We start from the raw sequence: 26408 nt of genomic DNA, 5'->3' as shown, positions 1-26408 counted from the left end.
TGATACCAGACGCATGGTGGCAGCCCGCCAGCCGTGTGACTAGTGACTCAGTACACAAGTTTCTGTGGTCCCCACATTCTGATATGGTAAGGACATCAGTTTTTAAGTTTGAGGACTAAATGGTAGCAGGGGGCTCTTCTGGTATAAAACAGAAGTCCATGGAGGAGGCACACTGAGAAGTAACAACTCGCATCGCATTTGTTTGGGTTTCTTTAACCTCAGCACTTAAGCTCAGCGTTGGCCATTTAAAGATTTTTCCCTCAGAATGTACCATCATTTATTACAGAATCTAAGAATATTTATTGTTTGATTTAGAAAAACATCCAGGCAACAATTAATAGAAATTTTTAAATGTCAAACATCAAAGTGGTAAGAACCCCACCTTCTTGGGATTTCATTTCAACTCCAAAAGCAATGTCCCTTTAAACAAAGCCCGGAGTCAAAAATTCTCTCTGGCACTGCTGGATACATACCTATAAATATTTTTGGCAGAATGGGATATGCTAACATTCTCTATACTAAAAAGGCTTAATGAAAACTACAAAAGATGAAACAAAGAAAACCATCCAAAATGAAGGCTGCACACATCTTTTGAAGAAACAATAGCACATTACTTCTGCTAAGATCCTACATCGACATCAGGAGAATTGCTGCCCTGTCCTAATTAAACTGTGTTTCTGAACTCTCCTTGACTGCTCATTATTCAGGAGAGTCTGGACTCAAAGCAAACAAAGTCAACCAGGTACTGAAATGGACCCCCAAAGACCCCTAAATTGATGCAACATCGGGCTTTCCAAAACAGAAGAGAACCAATAAGAATCACTCCCCAGCACATGCACTCTTGAATCCAGGTAAAAACAACATTCCTTCCTGAACAGGGTAGCTGTTTACCAGCCAAGCCTTCTCCAGGAGAACATATTTTAGGATGGAATGCTAGAGTACGCATATTAACAAAAGCAAGATCAAATTAAACAGATGACATGATGAACACACTTCATTTCATGCATGGCCATGTTTTTCCTGCGAGGTAAAGACTCAAAGTAATTACCATGAACCGAAACTTCTCCACTGATCTCCTCTGGCAGCAGGCAGCCGGTGACTGCCGATGTTCTTACAACAAAGACGAACACCTTCTCTTCGGTGCCTTGTTCCTTCTCCAACGCTACCAGCTAAGCACCTTCACCGTTGCAAGAACACGAAGAGTCTCTCTGTATCTATGCCTCCAGTGCAGCATACAGAGTCCTGTGGAAACCTATCAAACTGGCGAGCAACAAGGCTAACAGCCAATGAGGAGAGGCTCATGCAGAATCCAGCACATGCTCTCTGAGGCGCAGGCTGTCACCAGCGTGTAGCAGGCTGCTAATCTAATTATAGCTAGTTTGCTAGCACAGAGCTATTGGAGCAAAGCACATGAGCAAATTAAATTTTAATAAATTAAACCCACTGACAAAATCCTCTTGATTTCCTGTCATTTTGAGGATTAATGCATCACCTTATAAACTATAAGTGATTTTTAAAGTGCATTCTTGTTTTTCCTCCAATCTAGAGAAACAAAGAGTGGTTAAATCAAAGTACAGTACCACCAGCTTACTTAAACTTAACAGATTCTAGCACTGGGGAATAAATAATAAAATCGATACCCTGAAGACATTAGTGGTAGTGCTATAAAATCTAAGTCTCACTTTATTTACCCTAATTAGCAATTTGCCACTTATTTGTCCTAAAGTGCTAATTACTCTCCCAATATAGTTTGAAATACCATGCAAATTTCCATCCAGAGTTGAAAAGTGCTAATCAAGGTGTCAAAAATCATAATCTTGACTACAGTGATGAATAATAATTCAGAGTTACAAGAGACGGAAAAGGGATATCAGAAGTTACTTTAAAAGCAAAAATTAAAGAAATTTGCCCACTCTTGAATCCAGGAAATTTATTATGGAGTTAAAATTGTGGAGTTTTTGTATGATCTTCAGTAAAGTATTAAATAATTTGCCTAGAGTAAGCCTAAAATGACGACCAGCTGTCAAAGAAGATATCTTATTTTGAATCCGGTTCTGAGGCTAAAGATGACTAAAACTCTTAGCTAAGAAAAAACTGGAAATCCACCATCTATAAAATTTTTTAAGTAAATTCTGTTAACTTCTAATGATTTATGATAGTCAAGCCAGACTTGATCATACAGTTAAGTCTAATAATGTACTGGATCAAAATATAAACTTTCCTGGTCACATTCAGAAGCATTCATGCTCACAAATTTTGGGGAAAGTGAAAAATAAAATCTTGGATTTTATTTTGTACATTAAAATTTATCTTTTAAGTAAATGATCTGTATATTACTGGTTTGTATGCCTTTTGATCTTTCTGGAGGTTTTTTTTTTTTTTTTGTGAGGAAGACTAGCCCTGAGCTAACATCGGATGCCAAACCTCCTCTTTTTGCTGAGGAAGACTGGCCCTGGGCTAACATCCGTGCCCATCTTCCTCTACTTTATATGGGACGCCGCCACAGCATGGCTTGATAAGCAGTGCATCAGTGCATGCCCGGGATCCGAACCTACAAACCCCGGGCCCCCTGGTCTGCCAAAGCAGAGCACGTGCACTTAACCCCTACACCACCAGGCCGGCCCCCTCAAGTTTTTCATAAGCTCTAATTTTTATACTATCAATAACATATTTACATTATGTATTTTAAATAACAACAAAAAAAATTTGGCCACTGCATAATTTAATGGGAAAATTACTTCTAGAAGCCAAATCCTGTGAGAGGCAGCTTGATGCACAGGTGAAAAGCATGCATTCTAATAGCCAGGCGGCCGGGGCTTGAGTTCTGGATAAAGCTACTTCCTACCTGTGTGACTTTGGGCAAGTGACTGGATTTCTCTGTGTCTCTGAGGCACTAATGGAGACACTCTGCAGGATTATTACCAATGAGCTATAAGCACTAAGCACATAGCACCGGGCTCACAGAGTGAATCTAAATTAAGCTATTATTAATAGTAGCGATCTTTTCACCACACCATACGTTTATCTTCTTTTCTGATATCATACCAGTCAAAAAAGAAGTATCTAAACACTTCTCCATTGTACAGCTTTGTTAGAAACACTATTTAGAAATAATTCATGCTAATCACAAGCTAATAGACTTGATTAATCATACAGAACAAATTTATTTCATCTACTTCTTTTTGGATATGTAATAGTCACTAATTTCAATTGACTTTATATGAACCAATCTTAAAAGGAATTTTCAGGAAATTTGGGCTCATAATTACATTTCATTAATAATTTGCAATACAGATTAAAGGGTATTATACATTTGAAAAGTGTTTTCTATGGACTATAAATTGAGGAAAGTCTGATTGATTTAAATTGATTAAACTTAAAATGACAAATTTATGTGAAACGGGAGAGAAGTCAACTAGTCAAATACAACTTTTGTCCCTGCAGCCTATTTATTTATTTGTTTTCCCTTCAAGTCATTACTTTCTTCTCAATATGTTCTACAAAATTAATAATTAATATTAAAATTAATATTAATCAAATCTGTTAATCTGTTAAATTTATTTTTCTTAATTCTCAGAAATTGGTATGTTCTACTAGTCAAGTTCCAATCCAATGATAATATGCAAACTTCTCAATTATGTAGTTTTGTTTTGCTTTGATTTTTATTTAAAAAACTTTACAAAATGCTGACTTCTTCAACAGCCATTATGATTTACTCTAAGGAACCAAATATTCCCAGGGATTAATTAGGAGCCATGGAAAAGAAATATTGACTAAGGGGCATTTTTCATCCTCCAACCTTTGTGCACCACAGTCTGTTTGGGAAATAAACCAGTGTAAGAAATGGCATGGCCCATAAACTTCAAGGGAAAACACAGAAACTCACGGTCCATAAATTCACGAGTGAAAAACTGGGTAGAAATGTGGACACATCCACAAACTCTGGGAAAATAGGATGGAGACAAGTCCGCTGAAGAAAATAACTGCTGCATGTGCTACCACGAAGCTCCTGTCCACGTGAATTATCAAAGCACAATCACCATTATCAGAAGGGAAAACTCCAAGAGGAATTGGCTTCAGTGGTTTGGCCTAAGGCGCAGCTCCCTGGAGGCTGCCAGGATACAGACTAGTAACACTTCCAGGCATTTATAAACATGGAACCGCTGTGCCTTCCTCTTCATTAACAGACTGCAAGCTCAAAAAAAGGCACTTTTAAAAAGCTATCTGATTAATTTGTCTCATGCCTGTTTTGTATAAGACATTAAACAGACACTTTCTAAGAAAAGGAAGCAACTGTCCTTTCTTAGATCTTATCTGTCAACACGTTGAGAACCAATAGTAGTTCTGAAACTGAGTAACAGTTAATTGGTGATCTTTCTCATTGCCACCCTACTAGGTGAGCCTATATATTTTTTTACTCTCTGGAATAAGCACTTTTATCTTTGAACTTCAGTCAACTAATCCTGGATTCTGAAAAATCATTGATTTACACAATGAAGAGGTTTTGGCATCTACTACTCGCAAGAGCTGTGGTAGACACTGGAACACAGCAGGGAGGGAGCCAGGGCTCTGACTCCTACTGGAGCTTCCATTCTAAGGAGGGAGATAAACGTTAAGTGATTCATTAACAAATGAGTAATTATGATAGGTAAACTGCTGTGAAGTGCGGGAGGCTGTGAAAGCACGTAAGTGGGGGCGGCGGAGAGTCTGGTCTGCGGCTGAAGCAGGCTTTAGGCTGGAGTGTGGGTGAGGGCCAAGAGTGCTGTGAAGTCTGGAGAGGCCAGCGGGAGCCAGAGGACAGGGAGAGAGGCAGAGACAGCTACGAACAGCACACTCGAGAGCAGGAAAAGGGTTTGGTCCAAGCCATCTGGAAATCTGGCTGCCGGTGCATTCCTTCCAGTTCTTTCTAGTAATAGGTTCCCATTATCTTCCAAGTCAAAGCCCTCACTTACCCTTCCCTGCAAAGAATGAAAACATGTACATTTCACATTTGCTACACTGGCCAAGAAGGAGCAGACAGTCACCACAGAAACAGTTTACCTCACAAATGGGTTTCCTCAAGTTCTGTCTGACTCTCTAACCTTGGAGAATGAGGAGAGGAAAGCCTGTCTATCAAGAAATTTCCATACAGAACTCTGAGTTTTCTTCCCTTGTAAGAAATCAGGGTTCACACACTAAAAATGATTCTGTTTAAGCCCATGGCTCCCAGATAACTTTAGATTAGTCTGAATATTCCGACCAGAAGCATCTCCATTTGGTTGTCTGTCACACTCCATCATACTGAAAGGGACCCAGGAGGGTTATTTCTGCTCTGAGGAATAGGGACCTGGGCATGGGGAGGCCTGACCACATCTGGGCCACCCCAGATGGCTGATGTTTCTCCCATTTGGCTGGGGGGAGCCCCAGCCCAGCTCTACTCCCAGCTCTGCCAGGGGAGGGAGCAGGGATCAGCAGTCCAGGATGAGCCACACACCCCAGCCTACGTAAAGAGTGGTGGTCCAGCAAGTGCTAGAATAAACAACTTGTAGCAGTTCCATTGTGGTGTTTCAGGCCAACGTGAAGTCACTGCACAAGGAGCTGGGCAGAGATGCTAACAGTTGGCTCCCCCAAAGCCACTTGAGAGTCTCTAGCACACTATCCATCCCCACTCCAAGAAGAAAAGAATGCCTGGGCTATGTAAGTATCCTCTGGCTACCAGGCGTAGGACAACCAGTGGAAAATCATATGGGTAGTTGGTACCCCTTCCTTCTTGTTCCTAACACCCAAACATCGGCTTTTCTTTCTTTTTTTTTTAAGAATGTGGCATACAGGGCACTCAATGCAGCTGTAATGTGGCTGGGCTGGGAAAGACTGAATCAGGCCGCTGGACATTACTCCAGCTGCTCCAAAGGCCATGCGCAGCCCTCATCTCCCTCTTCCTTCAGACACTTAGCATCCCTCCCTGTTTACCATGAAGTGACCCCACCGCCTCAACGGGACCTCAGAGGTTCCTTTGCATGCTTGCACAGGACCCTGCTGTGCAGGTCAGGTCTCGGGCCTCCTGGGAAGCCACCCACGGAGGAAGAAGAGTATGTCTGGACAATCACCTGGCCATGGCTACATAAGTGGACCGCGTGAGTCTTCTCTGTGGGGCTCGGTTGATAATCCAGTCGAGCATCTTGGTAAGCCTAGCCTACACCATCGTCTGATTTTTTATTTTTCTCTTCTAAGGATTCATTTTTTATGGTACTGGTGAAGAGAGATGGAAGGGCCAGGAAGAATGAGACAACTAAGGAGTTATGAATCTGAGGGGAGGCTAGCTCAGGAGGTACTTTGTCATGGAGGCTTGCTTTGAATATTCTAGCAGCTGCTACCATATTAAGGTACAGAAGCCCTGGCCACCTTGGCTGTCTGACGGTCTCAAACACACTACACCTATCGACAAGCTGAAGATCCAGTGCAGCTCATACACCCTCGAGGAGGGGCTTCCCAGGACCCACAGGCCCTTGCATGGCTGGTCGGCACAAGCCAATGGTGCCTGACCACCGTGCTTGGATGGATCATCTCCCCGGGGTCCCCTCTCCCCATTTCCTTGGGCCACTTTCCTGCCGTGTCTCTCCATAATAAATCTATGAGGCCTTATGTCATCTCAGCCTCTCTTGCCGTTTGTCATCTCAGCCCACTCAAAGGACCACTGAGGTCAGTACTTCAGACTTTGAAATGGCTTTATCATAGGTCAACAGTGCACTGGGATTAGCCCAGTCATGCCTTTTTAACCAAGAATGTAACTGACTTCTCAGGCTTAGAAGCAAGAAGTCACATGGTAGAAGAAGAGGAAAAAGAATTTCTTAGGTACAGTACTAACTCTCAAAAAAATTTATACAGACAAAATTCACATTTGCTATATCTCATACACCTCTGCACCCTTCTCCAACATCTAGCACCCCAGCCCCACGGTGCGAAAATACCAAGTGCCTACGACTTTAGGAGGCCACATAGGTCTGCCCAGCCCCCAAACCCCCTCACATCCTAAAATTGCCCAGCCAGCCCCTGGTCCTCCTACCTGAAAACAAGAATCCGACTTACACGGTGCTAATTTTTTATAAGAAGTACACAAGACTTCCCCCCCCCCCGGAGGTGAGCTCTCAAACCTGCTAAAAGAATGGTACCACAGCATTCAGCACAATGTCCCAAATTAAGAACTCACAGATGCGCTTCCGTGCAGGTGGACAGAATTAAGATGAGAGCTGGAATGTGGTAGTGCAAAAAGGACTTTTTCCTGAAAATCTGAGAAAACTAAACAATTAGGGTAACGTAAGAAAACTCTGAGATTCTGATGCAAAAAGCACATTTAAATGTGCTCGTGGACAATCAGATTAAGAAAAATCTGCATTAAGATTGTTTTATTCTGCATCTCACAGATTATTCTTAGAAAAGCATCTTTTTGATTCACCTGCCTTCTAGAGCAGCTCATTTTTACCCAAATAATTGTTTCCTAATTACAAAGTCAAATGATCAATTACAGGGAATTTTAAAAATCCCTCATTGAACACAAATTTAAGAACTGCATAACAAAAGGACTTCTATATTCTCCAGAAATTAAAACTCCCACCTTTCTTTCATTTATATTTAAATAGGTCTATAAGTCACACACGGGTTTATTCAGCTGACAAGGTAGGATGCACACGGACATTTCACACATATGTAAGTACTTGCTGATTTCAGAACATGCATGTCCAAGTAGACAGCGGAGAGCCTGCATGAATGGACATTCTGGCAATTAAAAATGAACGGTACCAACAAATTCTCTTTAACAACAACAAAGCCACCGCAGTGGTTTAAGACATCAGTGATTTATACCTTAATGGGAATGATTTTAAATAACTAATAAGATTATTCCTTAGCATCCTGACTTGTAGCTCTTAAATTAAAGTTTAGGGCAGAGAAGAGCGAGTTACTTGAGAACCTAAAACACTACAGTAATATTGTTCATTAATTCAGGAAATATAGACTGAACCCCCATTGTGTGATCATGGGTTGGGATATGACCCTCCCCTGACAGAGCTGACAGCTGAGAGAGGCAATAAGCACCTGGGGGCCTGCCGGAAGGGAGGGGCTTCAGAAAGGGGAGACACCACACTGGGACTACCTTGAAAGTCTCTCTCGGGCATTTGTGGCAGACATTTTCTTCTAACACAGAATTCTGTCCCTACGTTCTAGTGTGTTCACCACCCTCAACCAACGACAAAGCTGAGACATCAAGGATGCAGCTTCCCAGGGACACACAGTGAGACAGAAGGTTGGAAGGCGGGTAGAGCCCCAACTGGGGACAGCTTTGGACCCTCACAGTGGGGAGGAGCAGAGGAGCAAAGACCACATTTTTGTTTTAGGAAGACTTGTCCTCTATTTATGGATATATGGGCATATTGCTCTTTCTCCATGAGTTGTATTTTCACCTCAGACTTTCCATGTAAAATGGGGCAATCTTGATATACATGCCATTAAGGGTGGTGTGTAAAGCGTCTTGGCCACAAAGAAAAAAAATTACTTAAAAAAGAAAGGATTTCATGCCTTTATTCAGCAATCATCAATGTTTTTTTATGTGCAGGGCACTGAAAACATGAAGATAGGTAAAACCTCCTTGACCCCCGAGGAGCCAGAAAGGAGGCCCCGGAGGCGGACAGCCCGCAGTTAGGCACGCTCTGGAATCAGACCACAGGGCATCCAGCTCCAGCACCAGTGGGCACTGTGAACATGGACAAGTTATTGAACCTCATGTCCCCACCCAGCAAGAAAACGATACCAGCAGAACTTTCCTCCCCAGGTTTTTGTGATGATTAAATAGGAACTTACATGTAAAGCACTGAGAACGCTGCCAGTTGCATGACAACACCTCATGTCTGAGAGGTTACTATGACACGAATGCTGGGCCTGGAACTTACTCAGTTCTCAAATGGGGTTCCTTGTTGTCAATGCTCTTCCTCCCTCTGCTCATAATGACATTTAACTGGTATTTATTTAGCTCCTATCATTTGTCAAATACTGTGCTAGGATGAGGACACGGACCTTCCAAACCAGGGAAGGAGACAGATAAAACACTGCCAATGATCAAACTTGAACAGTTTTTAAATTGACAAGGAAGTTTCACATGCATTTTCTGCTTTGAGATTCCCCAGAATGCTGTCAGGGAGGTATTCTCATTATTACTCACACTTTAGAGCTGAGGAAAGGGGCCCAGGTGGTTACAGGACTTGCTCAGGGACTCCTGACTCAACTGGTTCCTATTTCATCCCCTTCTCACTAAAACCATGTTTGTTTGTGCCTACACACAAAAAATTAATTACCCTGTGGGTATAATAACTAGATATTAGTAAATAATTTTAAATATAATAATAGATATAACCTAATAATAATTAGAAATAATAATTAGATATTATTATCTAATAAGAGCTATGAATTAGGTTGCAGAAGTAGTCCTGAACTGCTTAGCTTCCCTTGTGTTCTCAGATCATACCATGTTTTCTGGATGCTGACAGGTATCTCCTAAGACGTGAAGTATTTACCTAGCAATCATCTCTGTACTATCAAAAGGACCCAGGATTGGACTCTCTCTCTAATGACATAGGATAATTCCTACAAAACTTTAAATTAAAGTAAATGAACCAATGTCCTAAATTTCAGCTTTGTCTCCCAAAGTGGAATGCCTACACATTTCAGTTAAATGATGTTTTTATCTTTTTCAATAGTTCTGTACAGCATCAGCTCCAGTTCTTGAATGCATCTCTTCACTTCTGTCCAATATCAAGGCATATAATCTTGCATGAGTAACACATGCTGCTATTTTAAGCAAAAGCTTCATGGAAAAACTTCAGGTATGCATGGCATGTATGTTCATAATTATGTTTTAATGTTACTAACTTTGAAACATTAGAATTTTATCCAAACAAATATGTAACTACAGCACATCATTTGTTATGAAATTCATCTAGGATCTTTCTGAAACTTTCCAAGTCAGCAGAGGTGAAAGGATAGTTGTCTTGAGAGGGTCATATCAAAACTTTCGAGGTTATATCCTGAATGATACTCCTTGAGAGAAATTATGTTGCTAGAAGAGTATCACCATATATTTCTCACATTCTACCCCATTATATTTTATCCCAATCTAGCTACCTTGGGTAAATTACTCAACTTCTGTATGCTTGAATTTTCTCATCTGCAACATGAGGATGAAGATGTGTGAATTAAATGAGTTAATATATACAGAAAGCATTTAGGGAGTGCCCAGCATTTTGTAAACATTACAGTAGTCCTCCCTTACAGGCGGTTTCCTTTACTTGTGGTCAACTGCGGTCTGAAAATATTAAATGGAAAATTCCAGAAATAAACAATTCTTAAGTTTTAAATTGCACACTGTTTGGAGTAGTGTGACGAAATCTCACACTGTTATGCTCATCCTGCCCAGGACGTGATCCATCCCTTTGTCCAGCATATCCACACTGTAACGCTACCTGCTCGTGAGTCACTGAGTAGCCATCTCGGTTATCAGGTCGACTGTCGTGTTATCACAGTGCTTGTGCTCAAGTAACCCTTATTTTTCTTAATAATGGCCCCAAAGCACAAGAGTAGTGATGCTGGCAATTTGGATATGCCAAAAAGAAGCTGGAAAGTGCTTTCTTTAAGGTAAAAGGTGCAAGTTCTCCACTTAAGCAAAAAAATCATGCTGAGCCTGCTATTATAGTGTATTGTTGTAATTGTTCTATTTTATTATTAGTTATTATTTTTAACCTCTTACTGTGCCTAATTTATAATTAAACTTTATCATAGGTATGTATGTATGGAAAAAAACATAGTATTTATAGGGTTCTATACTATCCACAGTTTCAGGCATCCACTGGGGGTCCTGGAACACCTTCCCGCGTTCCAAGGGGGAGAACACTACTGTATCACAGTTCTCGTTTGGCTGATGGCAAAATTAAAACAACCAGGCCAAACGATATTAATGTTATTAGAAAAACTGACCCTTTCCCAGAAAAAGTAGTATATAAGATAAATACATAACCATGATGCCCCGAGCACAACCCAGATGGAACATGTTATACTCTAAGAGTTTGTTAATAACATCTAGAAATTCTGGAATGTAAATAAAGCACAACATTTTTTCTGGGGCAATTTGGAAAAACTCCTTAAAATTTTACAAGTGTGTATATCTTTACCCCTGGCCATCCACTTTGGGAAAATCATCCTAAGGAAATAGTTGGGGTCACGTGCAAAAATAAAAAAACTAGAAATAATCGAGGATATGTACAAAAAAAAAACTGAAGTAAGGTATTTATCATAGTATCCTTTATAGAGAAAAAAACCGAAAATCTTAACATTAAACAACAGCCAATTGGTTAATAAATGATGATGTATAAAAATAAATAATGGAACATTATACAGTTATTCAAAAGTGATACTATAGAAGAATATTTATTAAATGGAAATATAGCTGAATATTAAGTAAGAGTCATAAACCAATGTATACTATGATTCCATTTTTGTTAAAATTATTTCTACATGTATATATACATATATTTCTGTGCATATTAACACAGAAATCTAGGGGCAAATGCCACAATCTGCATAGTTGTTATGTCTTTATGGTTCACTTGTCTGAATTTAATTTTTCTACTGTGCTTTTACTAACATTGAACATAAATTGTTTATTAGAGCTCTGTATTTTTTCCCACATTCATCTAAGGAAAAGAAAAAAATTGTGGGTGGCACATTTTTAATGAGTAGCCCCTCTAAAGTCTCAGGCTTGGAGATTCTTGCTGCCTCAGGCTCTGGTCATAGGATCTGGCCTACAGCCAGTCTACACGGTATAGCTTAGCTTTGCTAACCAGCTAGTAAGTGGCAGCCTCAGCAAAAATGGTTTTGATGTGCTAATCATTCCCAGCCATAAGTCAAACCATTAGGGTGGGAACCAAAAGTCCAGCCTGGATTGCCAGTCAATTTGCTGATTATTATTGGACATGAGGGCAAGCCTCTGTTGGCACTGGTGCAAGTCCTCATTGCTAAGGAGGGCTCAGATACTCCTTTCCTTAGTTATTTGGATAATTCTCTCCTTTTATCTAGGGCATTCTTATACATTTGCAAGGTATGGTCAGGTTCAAATGTCTGGAAAGAAGCCAGTAAGTTTAAGTGATGGGGAAAATGGAAAATAATTTCTTTGGATATAAAGTTAGAAACATTAGCATGATTCAAGACTGACTGGAACTCTGGCAAGTTTCTGAAGCTTTATGGATTGCTTCTGCTATAGCGGGAAATGAGTTTAAAATACGGTAAAGCAATCACCTTCCAGCGTGTCTGCCTATATTGCCTCTATTTTTACTTTTACAGTTTTAAAATCTTATGAGCCATAGCTCAGCATCATTAATAGATAATGGTTTGATGGTTTTGTCAGAAAGATATTTCCATTTATATGTGTACATTTTAAAGGTAATTTTATTATATCTGGGGACCAATTTTTTAAGTTCCACAATAGAAATTAATGTGCAAATGGGATTTGTTTAACAGAAATTTGCCTTGAAGCCAAGTTAGCTCTATTCCATCTATAAGGTTAAGTGTGTAATTGTCTATAAAGCCAAGACTTTTTTTCCTACTGAAAATACTCACCCCCCAATTTCTTTTTTGAACATTACATTTTCCATAAATGGTGACTAGCTTTGTGTCTAGATTCCCTATATTTCTCCTGTTCCTATTTTCATATGTAGAGATCCTTTTCTATGTTTTCTTTTACAGCAAAGAAATAATTTTTCATTACGTAATCCTGTGAAAGGCAGTGACGGTAATTGTGGGACCTTTTTCATTTAACTAGTGTTATTGTCCTGAAACGCTGACCATTCAGTCACCGTAACAGAAAACATATTATGTCTTTTAAGAATGAGGAAGAGTTATTTAAAGAGAAAGAATCCTTTGAAAATATGAACAACTGAATAGTTTCTAAATAAAGACGAAAATCTGTGTCACTTACTTGAGGTTCTTGCTTGGGTTAACAACTTATGCTTCATGGACACAATAAAGGAAAAAGTTATTCCTCCAAACCTTACCGGAACAGTCTGTAACTCTCTGGTGATATTTGCAAGGCATTTCTGCAGATGTGGGTTCTCTCTATGTAGGGCACCTTTTCTAAGCCTAGTATCAGTGTATCAGAGAGAACAAGCCCATGGAAAAGATAAGCTTCATGGCATATTACTTTTATCGTATGCATGTTATTAGCTTTGAAACTGCAAGTGATTTGAAGGACATTAATTCACCTTAAGGAAATTTTCTTAGGTTTCTCTTTGACTTTATTTCCAAAGTCAGATTACAAGCTAATTTAAATTTCAAAGATTCCATTACATTCTTCTTGAATGACTGCTCATGCTCTTTGCCAAGTCAGTGCTCCCATCCAGGGAGAAGCTATTGTAATTCCACTGCAGGCAGGTCTTCTAATGAAGAGGGCAGCTTAACCTCCTCTTACATGAAACAGCAACAAGACGGGTGTTTTTATCATGAAGGCCGAGTCAAGCCTACACAAGTGGTGTGTGTGCTAAATTATACAGAAGGCCTATAAATGAACATCGTGGAAATGTTCTGTATGAGGAATAAATGGCATAAAGCACCTAAAGATTAGTGGAAAAGAACTACAGGAGTCCAGAGGGCATCGACCTGATCTTGATGGTATTCTGTACCTTTTACAGACTAAAGAAGATTTTAGTTTTAATCATCTTCCCCCAAAGAGTAAGCATTATCTTCATATTTGTTTTTACTGTTGTTTAAGAACAAAAACAATTTGAATATGTGATGTGAATCAGTGACAGCCCTTAAAAAATGGTACCTAGTCTTCTGTTATCCTGGGGGCAGGGAGGAGGGGAGAAAGAGGAGGGTTCTTAGTTAATTTTATTTTGTCTACAATGAGTGCAGCTCATCCACACAAAACAGTGCATCCTGGCTTCTCTAGGTGAAGTAAATAGGAATTCTTGCAGGCCTTGCTCCTCCATAGGTAGTAATGAGTGGTCCAGTTGATGAGAATGAATACTCCAACTCCTTGAGAAGCCCCGGGTGAGAGAGCCTACGTCCTGCATAAATGGGCAGGGCCTCCTGCCCCCAACTCCAGCCTGGGACAGGCCAAGGGAGGAAGGACAGAGAAGAAAGATCTTTTCTGATTTGTAATTGCTACTTTTCTTAAAATTTCCTCATTTTCAACAAGGGAACTTACACAGAATTTCTTCTACTTTTTTTCTTTTTGAAAAATAACAATTTCTGTCCTTCCAAAAGATGCTGATGCTGTGTATCTTTGGGGAGAATGTATTTTAAAGGAAAAAAAAATACTTCATTGGCAACCAAGAAAACACAATACTAAAACATTGTGATTTTCAACATTGGTTGGTCTCAGTGTGAGATTAACTGAAATTTCAGTTAACTTATCTTTCTTTTTGATTTACTAGTTTGGGGCTGCTCTGTAGTCTGTGCTCACTCATGCCTTCATACATATTTCTTTTCAGCATTATTCTCTGACCTAAATCGCAGTGAAATGGACTACATTACACCAAATTTCTCATATCTGAACACACTGCAGTCATCCAACTGCAGAACACACTCCACCTGCAAAACTCCATGTCAGAATCATGGATGAGTGACGTTTCCCATTTCGTGGAATTGTGAACCCCTGTGAGGAACCTAGATGGCAGTTCCTCTGTGTTCCCACTGATGAGAAAGTATCCTCCTCCCAGAGAAGGACAGGAAGCTGTTCCGGAAAGATGCTAAAATCCCAACACTGTGGTGTTGATAAGAATAAAGAATTAGGTCAATGAAGCAGAAGGGAGTCCAGAAATAGATTCACAAATATACAACTGATTTTTGACAAAGGAACTCAGACAATTCAACGGAGAATGAAAAGAATTTTCAACAAATGATGATGGAAAAATTGGATATCCATTTGGAAAATAGTAAACTTTCACCCCTACCTCACACCAAAAATATCAACCTGAGGTAGAACATAGGTGTAAAAGTTTAAAACTGAAACTATGAAGCTTCTAGAAAAAAATAGAATATTTTTGCAACTTTGGAGTAGGTAAAAATTTCCTAATTTGCTAACAAAAAACACAATGTAAAAGAAAATTGACAAATTAACCTTTAAAAGATTTAAAAGCTTCTGCTCATCAAATAACACTGTTAAGAAAACGGAAAGGCAAACTACTAAATGGGAGAAAATATACCCAATACATATATCTGAAAAAGGACTTTTAGCCAGAAAAAATAAAGAACTACAAATCAATAACAAAAAGACAAACAGTTCAACTTAAAGAAAGGGCCACAGACTGGAATAGACACATCACAAAAGAAAATATGAAACACCTATGAGTGCATGAAAAGGTACTCACGGACATTAGTCATGAGGGAAATACAAATTAAAACCACAACAAAACATTATTGCATAGCCCTCAAATCACTAAAAATAAAAAGACAATACAAATGTTGGCGAGGATGTGGAACAACGGGAACTCGCACACTCTGTTGATGGGAAAGTCTGAAGTTAATCAAACACTTACCCTGTGACCCAGCAATTCCACCCAGGGGACAGTATCATCCAAGATAAAGGAAAACACATGTCCACAAAAGGACTTGTTCAACGATGTGTACAGCAACTTTATTCAAAATGCACAACTGGAAACAATCCAATATCCATTAACAGAAGAACTGACAAGCAAACTGCAGTATAGGCACACAATGGAATACTACTCAGCAATAAAAGGACCGAGCTACTGATACAACAACAAGCATGAACCTTGAAGACATGACACGGAAGGGAAGGAACCAGCACAAAGGGTATTTACTGTATCACTCCATTTGTATAAATTTAAAAACAGATAAAACTAACTTACGGTGATAGAAATCAGAACAATGATTTCTTCTCGGGGGTGGAAAAGGAGAAACTGACTAGAAAGTGCCATGAGAGAATCTGCTGGGGTGAGGGAAATTAGGGTGGTACCATGAGTGTATATATTTGTTAGAACTTATCAAACCATACACCTAAGATCTGTAAATTTTACCTCAAAAAAACCACATATTGTATTAAAAAACCAATACTACCAATATAGTCTTACTACAACGTTTTTAAAAAGGTTTTATTACTGATTTGACATCCTAACAAAATTATTTTTATTTTGAATTCTTCTGAACCTTTCAATCTCTTATTTATATGTCGTATGCCATGTATATATAAAGAAAAATGATGACTCAATTCCATATGAATTTATGACATTTATGTTTACTCATTTGAATGTTATATTGTGCCTTTATATCGAGACTAGTTTATTAGGACCTGAGAATAATTTTTCTATTTGTAGGCCCTCGGAAAGCTTATTTTAAACAGTTAACCACCATTAATACCCATTTAAAACCTTTCTTTTAAGTTATTTTTGCTTCTTCAGCTTTTACTTGACCAATTTTTCTTTTATTTGTCTCATGTTTATAGTAAAGCAGTTTTCTGGAGGAAATTAATAGGTATTTTATATGAATATAATATATACACTTACCTTTTTTTCTGACTGACTTGTGTATTACTCTTAAAAACATACAGCTAAACATCTTGAGGTCAAAGGAAGCTTTAAGAACATTCTTGGTTTTGAATATCTGTTCTGTTCCTTATTAGTTATATAAATTTAGGTCAAATTACTTCATTTCTTTAAGTCTCAGCTTCTTCTTAAATAAAAATAGCTATTTCAGGGTCAGCCCCAGTGGCACGGTGGTTAAGTTTGGTGCACTCTGCTTCGGCGGCCCAGGGTTCAATTCCCAGGCGCGGACCTACAACACTCATCTGTCAGTGGCCATGCTGTGACGGCGGCTCACATATAAAATAGAGGAAGACTGGCAACAGATGTTAGCTCAGGGCAAATCTTCCTCAGCAAAAAAAAAAAAAAAAAAAAAAAAGCTATTTCATAGCTTCAAAAGGGGAGGGGAGGTGGGAGCTGGCGGCCTGCAGCTAATAAGGGGGGTGTTTTCTCTGTAGGGAATTTAAAAAAACAATAATAAAGCCACATGCAAACAATTCTAAAACATACCAGTGATCAAATACCTGTCCCCAGGGGGCAAACCGTTCCCAATGACACTACATATGACAATGCAAAGCAATACAGTCTGGCAGCCACCTCTGAGGGAGGGAATGGAGAGAGCAGAAGCAACACAAGCCTGAGGTGAGTCTTTCCCTCAGCTGCGGCCCAGGAACAGCTAACCTTCACTGAACATCTTCTACGAGCCTGGCCCCACGCTAAAACACATTAACCATTTAATCCCTGCAACAATTCTATGACGAAGATACTACTGCCACCATTTTACAGTGCAGAAAACGGAGAGAGGTCAGGAACCTTCTCGAGGCTACAGCCAGTGACTGATGGAATCCGGGGGTGCTGCCAGTCGACCCCAACATGTGCGTTTGAACCATAAAGCTGCATTATTGCTTCTGAGCTTCCAAGCTTTCCCAGGGGCTTTAAAACATGATTGGGAAGTGAGCGGGAGGGTCAGAAAAGAGGGACTCTCGATTTCTGACAGTCTGTTTTGAAGAATTTGGATCCTCAAGCTTGATTCACAACAGTACAAGAAACAGGAACAATTGAAAGGGCAGAGCCTCCAGTTATAGTCCTTAGGAAAATAAACTACGGTCTAATTTCCCAATATCCAGGAAATGGAGAAGAGCAGCCTTGCCAAAAACGTTGCATTCAGCAGCGACCGACTGCAGGGGCCAGCAGAGGGGAGCAGAGCCCTCCAGGGGCCCACGACTAGCTGAGTGTTTTCATAGCAGTGAACTCACCCCTGGCCACGGTGTGAATGTGGCTATAAATCAAGCAGTAATCACATTCTGCAGCATTTAACACAGTCCCTCGGTTGCCCTCATTTACCAATGCTGGACAGGAAAGAAAGGCAGACCATTCCCACTGAGAGCAGGCTTCTCCACTTTGAGCCTAGTGTTCTGCCTTCACCCCCAAAGCACAAGACAGCCATGGAGAGAACATTCTCTCGGGGTCCAGGCTGCATGACAACACCCTGCAATTACACGGAGGATGAGGATGGAAAAAGCGCTGGGAGAAAGGAGATCTGTCCTTATCATACTGGAACACAGAGTAGCAACCAAAAGCCTATGGAAAATGGAACAGCAGTTCAAATAAACTATGCATGAGTAGGAAAATTTAATTAACCTATCAGAAAAGCATCGAAATCTTCACAGAGACACACACAACACAGGAACCTAAGCAAACTAAGGTCTCATTTGATTTTAGTCAAGGCAGATTCAGCCTTCACTTTGGGCTATAAACATGTCATCTTGGACGATTTACAAGGGAGACCTCAGGAGACGTGTGAATTATTCCTTCACAAAGATTTTACTTTTCAATGTTATCAAGCCCTATGAAAATGCAACTTAATACTTAGGTTTACGTAGAAATGTCAGTGTTCTCTTTTAGTGTGACTTGATGCTTTTTATTTTACATTTCCACACATTATGCTTCTTAAGTTAAATAAATTTGATACTCTGTAGAAATGGTACTAGAAAGCTAAACATTTAATTTTTTTTATTTTAAACCATTGGTTATATTCTCAATAGACTCATCCTGACAACTCCAAAAAGCTAGAGGCATCAATGATTCCAAAATTACTTTATGACTGAAAATTTTTAGTTTAAGCAAGTTATATATTTTAGACTGTAAGTTGGTAAACTTTTTGGTAAAGAGCCAGATAGTGAATATTTTAGGCTTTGCAGGTCACACAGTCTCTGTCATGACTTCTCAGCTCCGCCACTATAGCATGAAACAGCCAAAGTCAACACATAAATGATCATGGCTGTGTTCCAATAAAACTTTATTTACAAAAACTGACAGTGGGCTGGATCTGGCCCATAGACCATCCTTTGTCAACCTCTGATCTACACTAGACTAAAACTGTGGAAGATGGTCTCTAATGATATACTGGAAACTGAAACTTCTAAGCAAAAATAACTATAAATAAGCAACTCCTTGTATCCAATTGTATAATGTTAGATGTGGCAAATGTTTCTTGAGTTTCTGGAAGTTGCTAATTTTTAACATGAAACATAAGATTTGAGGGTGTTCATCCTTTCTTGCACATAGCACATTAACAGGTGTTAATGCTGATCAGAGCTGGAAACAGAGCATGTCCTACGAGTCACTAGAGATGGCTAACGGAAGTGTTATACTTACAAGGGAAGGCTTCATTTGACTGGGATTGGATCTCGACAGACCAAGGCACCTTAAAAAGAAAAAAGTCACTTCTGTCACTTAAGAGCACAATTAATTCACTCAACTTCAAAAGGGCACTGAGAATGCCAGGCTTTGAAAAACACACAAAACACTAGGAAGTAGAGAGAAGCATGATGTATCCTTATCAACAGACACAAAAGAATGTGTGTCCACAGGTTTAAGGAAAATTAATTAAAATCTTGAGATCAGGAATGGTGATTATCTAAATGCCAAAAAGAAACATAACCCCAAATGAGAAAAAAAAAGACAAAAAAGATGCATAGCAAGGTGGGAGAAGAATGAACCTATTCAAATGAGGTCGGTTAACACAACATCCTCACCTGTGCATACCGGTCTGAGCAAACACTCACGGCGGCGGGCGGAGTGGAGAGTTAACGCTGTACTTCTAGCATCGAAAATCAGGGCGCATAGAGTAAAACATGGCTGCTCCCTGACCCCGCTGCTCACTGTCCCGGTGACAAGGCCAGCATGGCTGCTTTGGGCTGGTGCCCTTATTACAGAAAGCAAACTACTCGAAACCCAAACTCTCGAAGTCTGCTGCTGGAGTCCATTTTGGAGCAAGAGAGGGTATGAATAACTATCTCAGTTTCCAAAGATTTTGTATCACCATTTGTGTGATTCTTTTTTTAAAAGGCACTAGTTTGAGAATGTAGCAATTCAATACTAGATTAAATAGCCCATCTGATAATATGGCATAGAAAAATGGAGGAAGAAAGGAAAAAAGGAAGGACTGAGAAAGTGCTATGAAATAATTTTTAATTTTTCAGATATATGAATAAATACGCCACTAGCCTGAAAAAGAAATGTATGAACTAAAGGGATTACTTATATAAAAACAGTGTATCCACAGGTAGAGGTCTTCCGCTTTTGAGGGACATGGTTCTCCCCCCTCCCACCATCAACTCTGACAACTCCAGCTACCAATACACTGGACCCAAGGCCCTCGGGAAATGCAGATGACAAAGGGTCCAGAGACCATTCTCTCACCTCCTCTCAACTGCTCTGCTCTTTGCAGTCTCAATCTTTCCCTATCTACTAAGTCTTCAGAGTACCCTCCCGTTCTTATGTTATCTTTGTTTAGTTGTGTTTAATTGAAGTAACATAGCAAACTATACCCAGATAGCAAAGGGTTTTCTGCAAACCCTGTTTTGAAAACCACATGGATTGTCTATCGATTCTTCGGCAATGCAGCGGAGGACCAGCGTGAGGCAGAAATACTCTGCTTGCTCTTGTTCGGCTGCGGTTGGAAGGAGACTTTAGACTTATGCCTCTATTTGCCCTCAAGAAGAAGGGATCTGGCCCACCAGGTATAGACTGCTCCTGGTTGGTGCTAGAACCTTCCTATCAGGAAGTGGCAACAAGGTTTCATATCTAACTTCACTCCCCCACCCACCAGGAATATATATACAATATATATTGAAAGCAAACAAAAAAACTTTAAAAGTGGACTGAAGTTCCAGAGAAAAGCAGAAAAACATTTTAAGTCAGGCCAAATACTGAAGAAAAGCTTATAATAAAACATGAAAATCACTGAGATAAAATAATTGAAAATATCTTACTGCACCAGTTTCAAAAAAACAGGTCTTCAGCCCTCCTCTTGCCTCTCTAGAGAGAGTGTCTCAGGGACCCCATGGCTCCAGCTCCCATGTACGTGCTAATGACTCCCACAGGTACATCTCCAGTCCATCCTCTCCCCTGACCTCCAGACCGGCATAGTCTATGCCAACTCAACGTTTCCATTTGCATGTCATCAGCAGCTCAAACATAAAGAGTCCAAAACTGAGCTGCTGAACCCCCTCCCAAGCCTGTCCCCACCACACTCTCCTCTGCCAGTTAATGGCAGGATCCTTCTTCCGGGGGCTTTGGCCAGGAACCCTGGAGTCAGCCTTTATGTTCCTCTTTCTATCACTCCATACACCCAAGCTGTCATTAAATCCTATACACTCAATTTTCAAAACATTTCCAGAACCTGACCATTCCTCACCACCTACGCAGCTCCAGCCCAGCCCAAGCTGCTACACTTGTGCTCTGAATTACTGCAACCATCCTACTGGTCTCGTCCAGTCTCAGCATAGCAGCCACAGAGACCCCGTGAAGACGAAGGTCAGACCAAGTCACTCCTCCGTCCAAAACCCTCTTGTGACTTCCCATCGCCTTCAGGGCAAAAGCCAAAACCCTAACAACAGCCCTACAGCCCCTTGCACTCTGGCTCCAGGTAAACTCTGAGCGCAGTTCCGACAGCAGGACACCCCTCCGCTGCAGAGACACTGCTCTCCTGGCCGCTCCGGCCGCACTGCCAGGCCGCCTCTGCCTCACGGGCTGCTCCCTCTGGCTGCTGGCTGAATTCAGTTCCTTGGGGCTGGAGGACTGGGGCCCCAGTTTCCCTGCTGGCTATGAGGGGGGCCATTCTCACCTCCTAGAGGCTGCTCACGTCTTTTCCACGTGGCCCCCTCACCATTCCCCTCTCTAAGGCCAGCAGGAGAATCTCCACTCCGGTGTGCTGAGACCGAGCCTTACGTAACGAACCGGACAATCACCTTCACTGAGTCAGTCCCACCACCCAACACAAGGGTCACCTCAAACGCCACCTACCACGCTCTCCAAAGTGCTCCCACCACCTCACTCCCACATCACACATCAATCCCTATCTCTGCTTTATTTTCCTCTATAGTACTTTTTACCATCTGAAATACCAAATATATTTTATACACTTATCTTCCATACGTCTGCTCCACCTCGCTGAAATATAAGCCTCAGGAGGGCAGAATTTACTGTGTTTTTGTTTATTGCCATATCCCCCGCCTGTGGAAGAACAGTGCCTGGCTGGAAGCAGGTTACTGATAAGTATTTACTGACTGAATAAATGATTTACCATATGGTTTGCTTTAAAAACGTCAGCATCTCAACACTCCCCATTGTATGGCCAAGCTGCAGATTTCTATGCCCTCTTTCGACTGTCACTGCATTGCATCAGAACTTTGTTTAGTCACAAAAGACGAAGCTCAACGTTATTAAACAAAGCTATATAGTTTTAGTTTATTTACAGTGTTATCAGCCAACTTTGCGGTGAGAACTCCACAATCCATATTTGCAAAACCAGCATTTTATACTTATGTGAAAACAGAGATGTTCACTGTCTGGTTCCCAGGCCCAGATATGACTTCTATGCTTTCTGTTTTTTTTTCCAGGGGAAGATTCACCCTAAGCTAACATGTGTTGCCAATCTTCCTCCTTTTTTCCTCTTTTCTTCCCCCACAAAGCCCCAGTACATAGTTGTGTATAGTTGTACCTTCCTCTGGTTCTTCTATGTGAGCTGCCACCACAGCATAGCTACTGACAGACGGGCGGTGTGGTTCTGCGCCCAGGAACCGAACCCAGGCACCGAAGCACAGCACACCAAACTTAACCACTAGGCCATCAGGGCTGGCTCTGTTTGTTGTTTTTATCTTAAAAACTCTTCAGTCAAACAGTGGAGGGAATAGAAAGTAAAAGCCAAACTCTCTTTGAAGGCTGACTCCAAGGAAACCACGTGTATGTGACTAGGTGGGTGATTTAAACAAAGAGAGAAAAAAGAGGTATGGTATTCAGAAGCAATGAACATCCTATCACTAGAGTACCGTACGTTACAGATCCATTATCCATCTCATTTAAAGGAATGGGGCTTTTTGAAAGAGGTAGGGGAACAGGCAAGGCCAGAGGCTATAAACGTGCAACGCAAGTCCATGTAAAGCACACACTGTGTATCCATTTTACCCCATGCGCCTCTGGTTAGCAATGTTTCTTATGTGATTAAAAAAAAAAAGTATATGCACTTACAACAATACTCATAAACCACTGCAATTGCCAAGTTCTATAACAAATTAATGATTTACCTGACATGCAGCCTAAAAACCACTCGCACATGGTCTCCACTAAAAGTAACCAAACGCTCCTCAGGCGATCACAGGTCATAAAATGCAGCCCAATTTTCTCTTTCATCTTCTTCAAGCTTCCCCACTCCTGTTTATTTTACTAGCACTACTACTATTAATATAATTCAAGGAACATAATAAATTTCTAAATCTCCCTTGCCACTGATAAATGAGCAATCACTTTTGAATTCCTGGCTGGTTTCTGCTTCTGGCTTCTCCCCTCTAACCATATACACAGTTTCCAGGTTTATCTGCCAAAAAGAGTGATTCTGGCAAGTTACTCCTGTGGTCATGAACTCAGGGCAGCTCCCTATGGCCTAGCTTGTCAAGTTCATAGCCCTCGCTATGGCCTCACTTGTCAAGTTCTTAACCTGGATTAAGCCCTTAACCTGGGTCAGTTTGGTTTCTTTGTTAACGGCAAGACTGTGCACACTTGACCAGGTCCTCATCCGGCCAGGCCCTGGGGCGAATGGCATACAGATCCATGACTGAAAATCATACACATCAAACCCTAAGCCCTACTGACTGTAAAAACACCTCTTTATATGAAGGACAGACTGTTTCTCTTTCCCTTAGAAATACGTGAGGTTAAGAAAGAAGCAAGTCCATAAAACATGGTCTTCAGCATCTGAAAGTAAAGTATTATAAGCACAGGGGTAAATTTGGCATTTACTGGGCATCTTGACTGAACTTTCTGTGGAAGCAGAATTCTAACATGAACTCCAGGAAATCCCACCCCTCTGGTGTACACGCCAGGACAGTGAATATAATGGATTTCACTCCTGTGATTAGGTATGTTATATGGCACATTAACCTTAAGATAAGGAGATTATCCAGAAGGGCCTAGCCTAATCTCATGAATCCTTTAAAAGCAGAGAGTCTTCTCTGGCTGGTCACAGAAGAGAAACCAAGGAGATTAGAAGTGAGGGGGATTCGACAAGGGATCCTCCTGCAATGTTGCAAGAGAACCTGTGAGAAGGCACGTGAAAAGGCCTAGGGCAAGGAACTGTGAGTGGCTTCTAGAAACTTCTAGGAACTGATGGCAGCCCTTGGCTGACAGCCAAGAAACAAGGACCTCAGTCCTGCCAAAAACCTGAATGAGCCTAGAAAAAGGCTTTTCCCCAAAGCCTCAACCTAGAATGCCGTCTGGCCAACACCTTGAGTGTGAGACCCTGAGCAGAGCACCCAGCTGAACCATGACAGACTTGTGACCCTCAGAACCGTGAGCTAAGAAATGGCTGTTGTTTGTGGAAATTTGATACGCAGCAATAGAAAACTAACATGCTTTCCTCGAAGCCTAGCCTCTGCCTGTTCCAACAAGTGAAAAAGAAAGAAAAGTATGAGAGGCCTCCAAGGAAATCTCTATCCTTCTCACAACACCATGAAATCCGGGAACAAGCAGAACATACAAATCTTTAATGATAGTGACTATTCTAAAGATCATTACGTGTAAGCAATATTTTTCAGAGATGTCAAAATAGCAATCGGCCCTTCCATGATATTTTATTACTGGTAACATCAATAATAGCAACATCAACATTATAATGTATTTAGGTTTCTATGACATATATTAGGAAAAGCATTCACCTTTTATTCATCAAAATAGCAATTGATTATCTACTATATACAGTATCCTTTGTAAGTGCTTATTGAGTAGTTCCAGGGAATGCTAAGAAAAACATGCTATCCACATATTATTACAATAAAAAGTAAATATTAGAGGATGTTTACCCACTGCTTTTCTTAAGAGCAAACATTAATTACTAAAATATAAGTATTCTGCATCTCATTTTGCTTTTATAAGCAATCCTGCTGTTATTTCAATTTATAGACACTTGTTTCATTTCTACTCCATGCTAGGGACTAAAAAACATAGATAAATAAGTCAGCCCCCCATTTCCAGTCCCCCACAGTCTAGTGAGAGAAAAATAAGTCTACTGAGAATTGAAACAAGCAATTTCAATCAGTATAATGTTAGTGGTATGCATATCGTGTAAGACACAGTGTAGCCCAGGAATTATGTCATGTTTGGTGTGATGGTGGTGGGCGATCAATTAAGAAAGTGTCTCTCTCCCGCCCTCCACCCATCCAAGACTATTACGAGTTAAACAGAAACATCTGACCTAATTAAGGGCCGTCTGACATTTGTCATGTGCCTGAGGACTGTGACCAACTACTTTTTTTATCAAAGAAAACTAGCTTTTCATGAAATACCTCTATCCATTGCAGTGTGTTTAAACATGAAAGGCAGTTGACAGTTCTTAATCTGCCACAATTAAGTTTGCACATCTCTAATACAACAGTGAGCACAAGCAAGTTCTGCCCAACCATGGGAAGGAAACACTACTTTGTTCACTAACTTCTAAAATTCCCCAAATAGAAAGTTGTATTAAAACCAAACTGACTCCTCAGACACAGAACAGAGTGTATGGGAGTTTGGGACCTAAATCAAACACACTAACCTTTTCTTGCTGACCCAGCAATGTGAAATCATACAGTCATGCATCGCATACCGTTTCCATCAATGACAGACCGCATATACGACGGTGGTCCCATAAGATGAGTACCACACAGCCTAGGTGTGCAGCAGGCTATACCATCTAGGTTTGTGTAAGTACACTGTGATGTTCACACGACGACGAAATCACCTAACAATGCATTTCTCAGAACATACCCTGTCGTTAAGTGATGCACGGCTGTAACTGTATTCTTGGAGACATGGAGTGATTAAAATAGAAAATATTTAACATTATAGTTTAAGAACATACACACGCACACATACACACACACATAGCATCTTTACCAGTCCTGCTGCGAGCAAATGAAAATCTTAATCCTCATCACTCTACAATGGTTTTCCTTAAATGAGAAATTTCCCCGTGATAATGCTTGTCTTATTTGGCATTTATTTTTAAAAGGATGAGCCGTGACTCTTCAAACAAGCTGTTTTCAAATTCCACCACTAAAAATTATTCCTAAAAGAAATGTCTTACACTCAGTCGTCAGATTTAACATCTGCTGTGTGCGAGACAAAGTTGAGACGCAAAACATAGTGCTCAGAAATAACAGGCAGGTAACGAAGGCACTGACTGAACATAGTGAAATGGACACTACCTGACCCGAGCCCTTAAGTCGTTTACACATCAGCTGTACAGATGTTGCTAATAAACACACAAAAAATTAAAAAGTAATAATATAAAACAATAACAAAACACACTGAGAA

At 40.5% G+C, this 26408-nt stretch overlaps 1 protein-coding gene across 4 annotated transcripts in view; it reads right to left on the bottom strand.

Annotated features, from left to right (window-relative positions):
• Positions 1-26408, bottom strand: part of FAM110B (family with sequence similarity 110 member B) — a 142628-nt gene that overhangs the window by 65764 nt on the left and 50456 nt on the right. For 2 of the 4 annotated variants that reach the window (XM_058528743.1, XM_058528740.1), the window contains exon 1: positions 19215-19284. The exons of 1 other annotated variant lie outside the window; for it this stretch is intronic. The gene's annotated coding sequence lies outside the window, so the exon portion shown is untranslated. Of the gene's footprint in view, positions 1-1048; positions 1149-19214; positions 19285-26408 lie in introns of those variants that run through there. One more of the 4 variants, XM_058528741.1, reaches the window with a different exon arrangement.

Source organism: Diceros bicornis, chromosome 33 (genome assembly GCF_020826845.1).
Source record: "Diceros bicornis minor isolate mBicDic1 chromosome 33, mDicBic1.mat.cur, whole genome shotgun sequence".
Lineage (NCBI taxonomy): Eukaryota > Metazoa > Chordata > Mammalia > Perissodactyla > Rhinocerotidae > Diceros > Diceros bicornis.
Note: the sequence above shows the minus strand (reverse complement) of the source record. Positions and strands in the feature narration are given on the sequence as shown.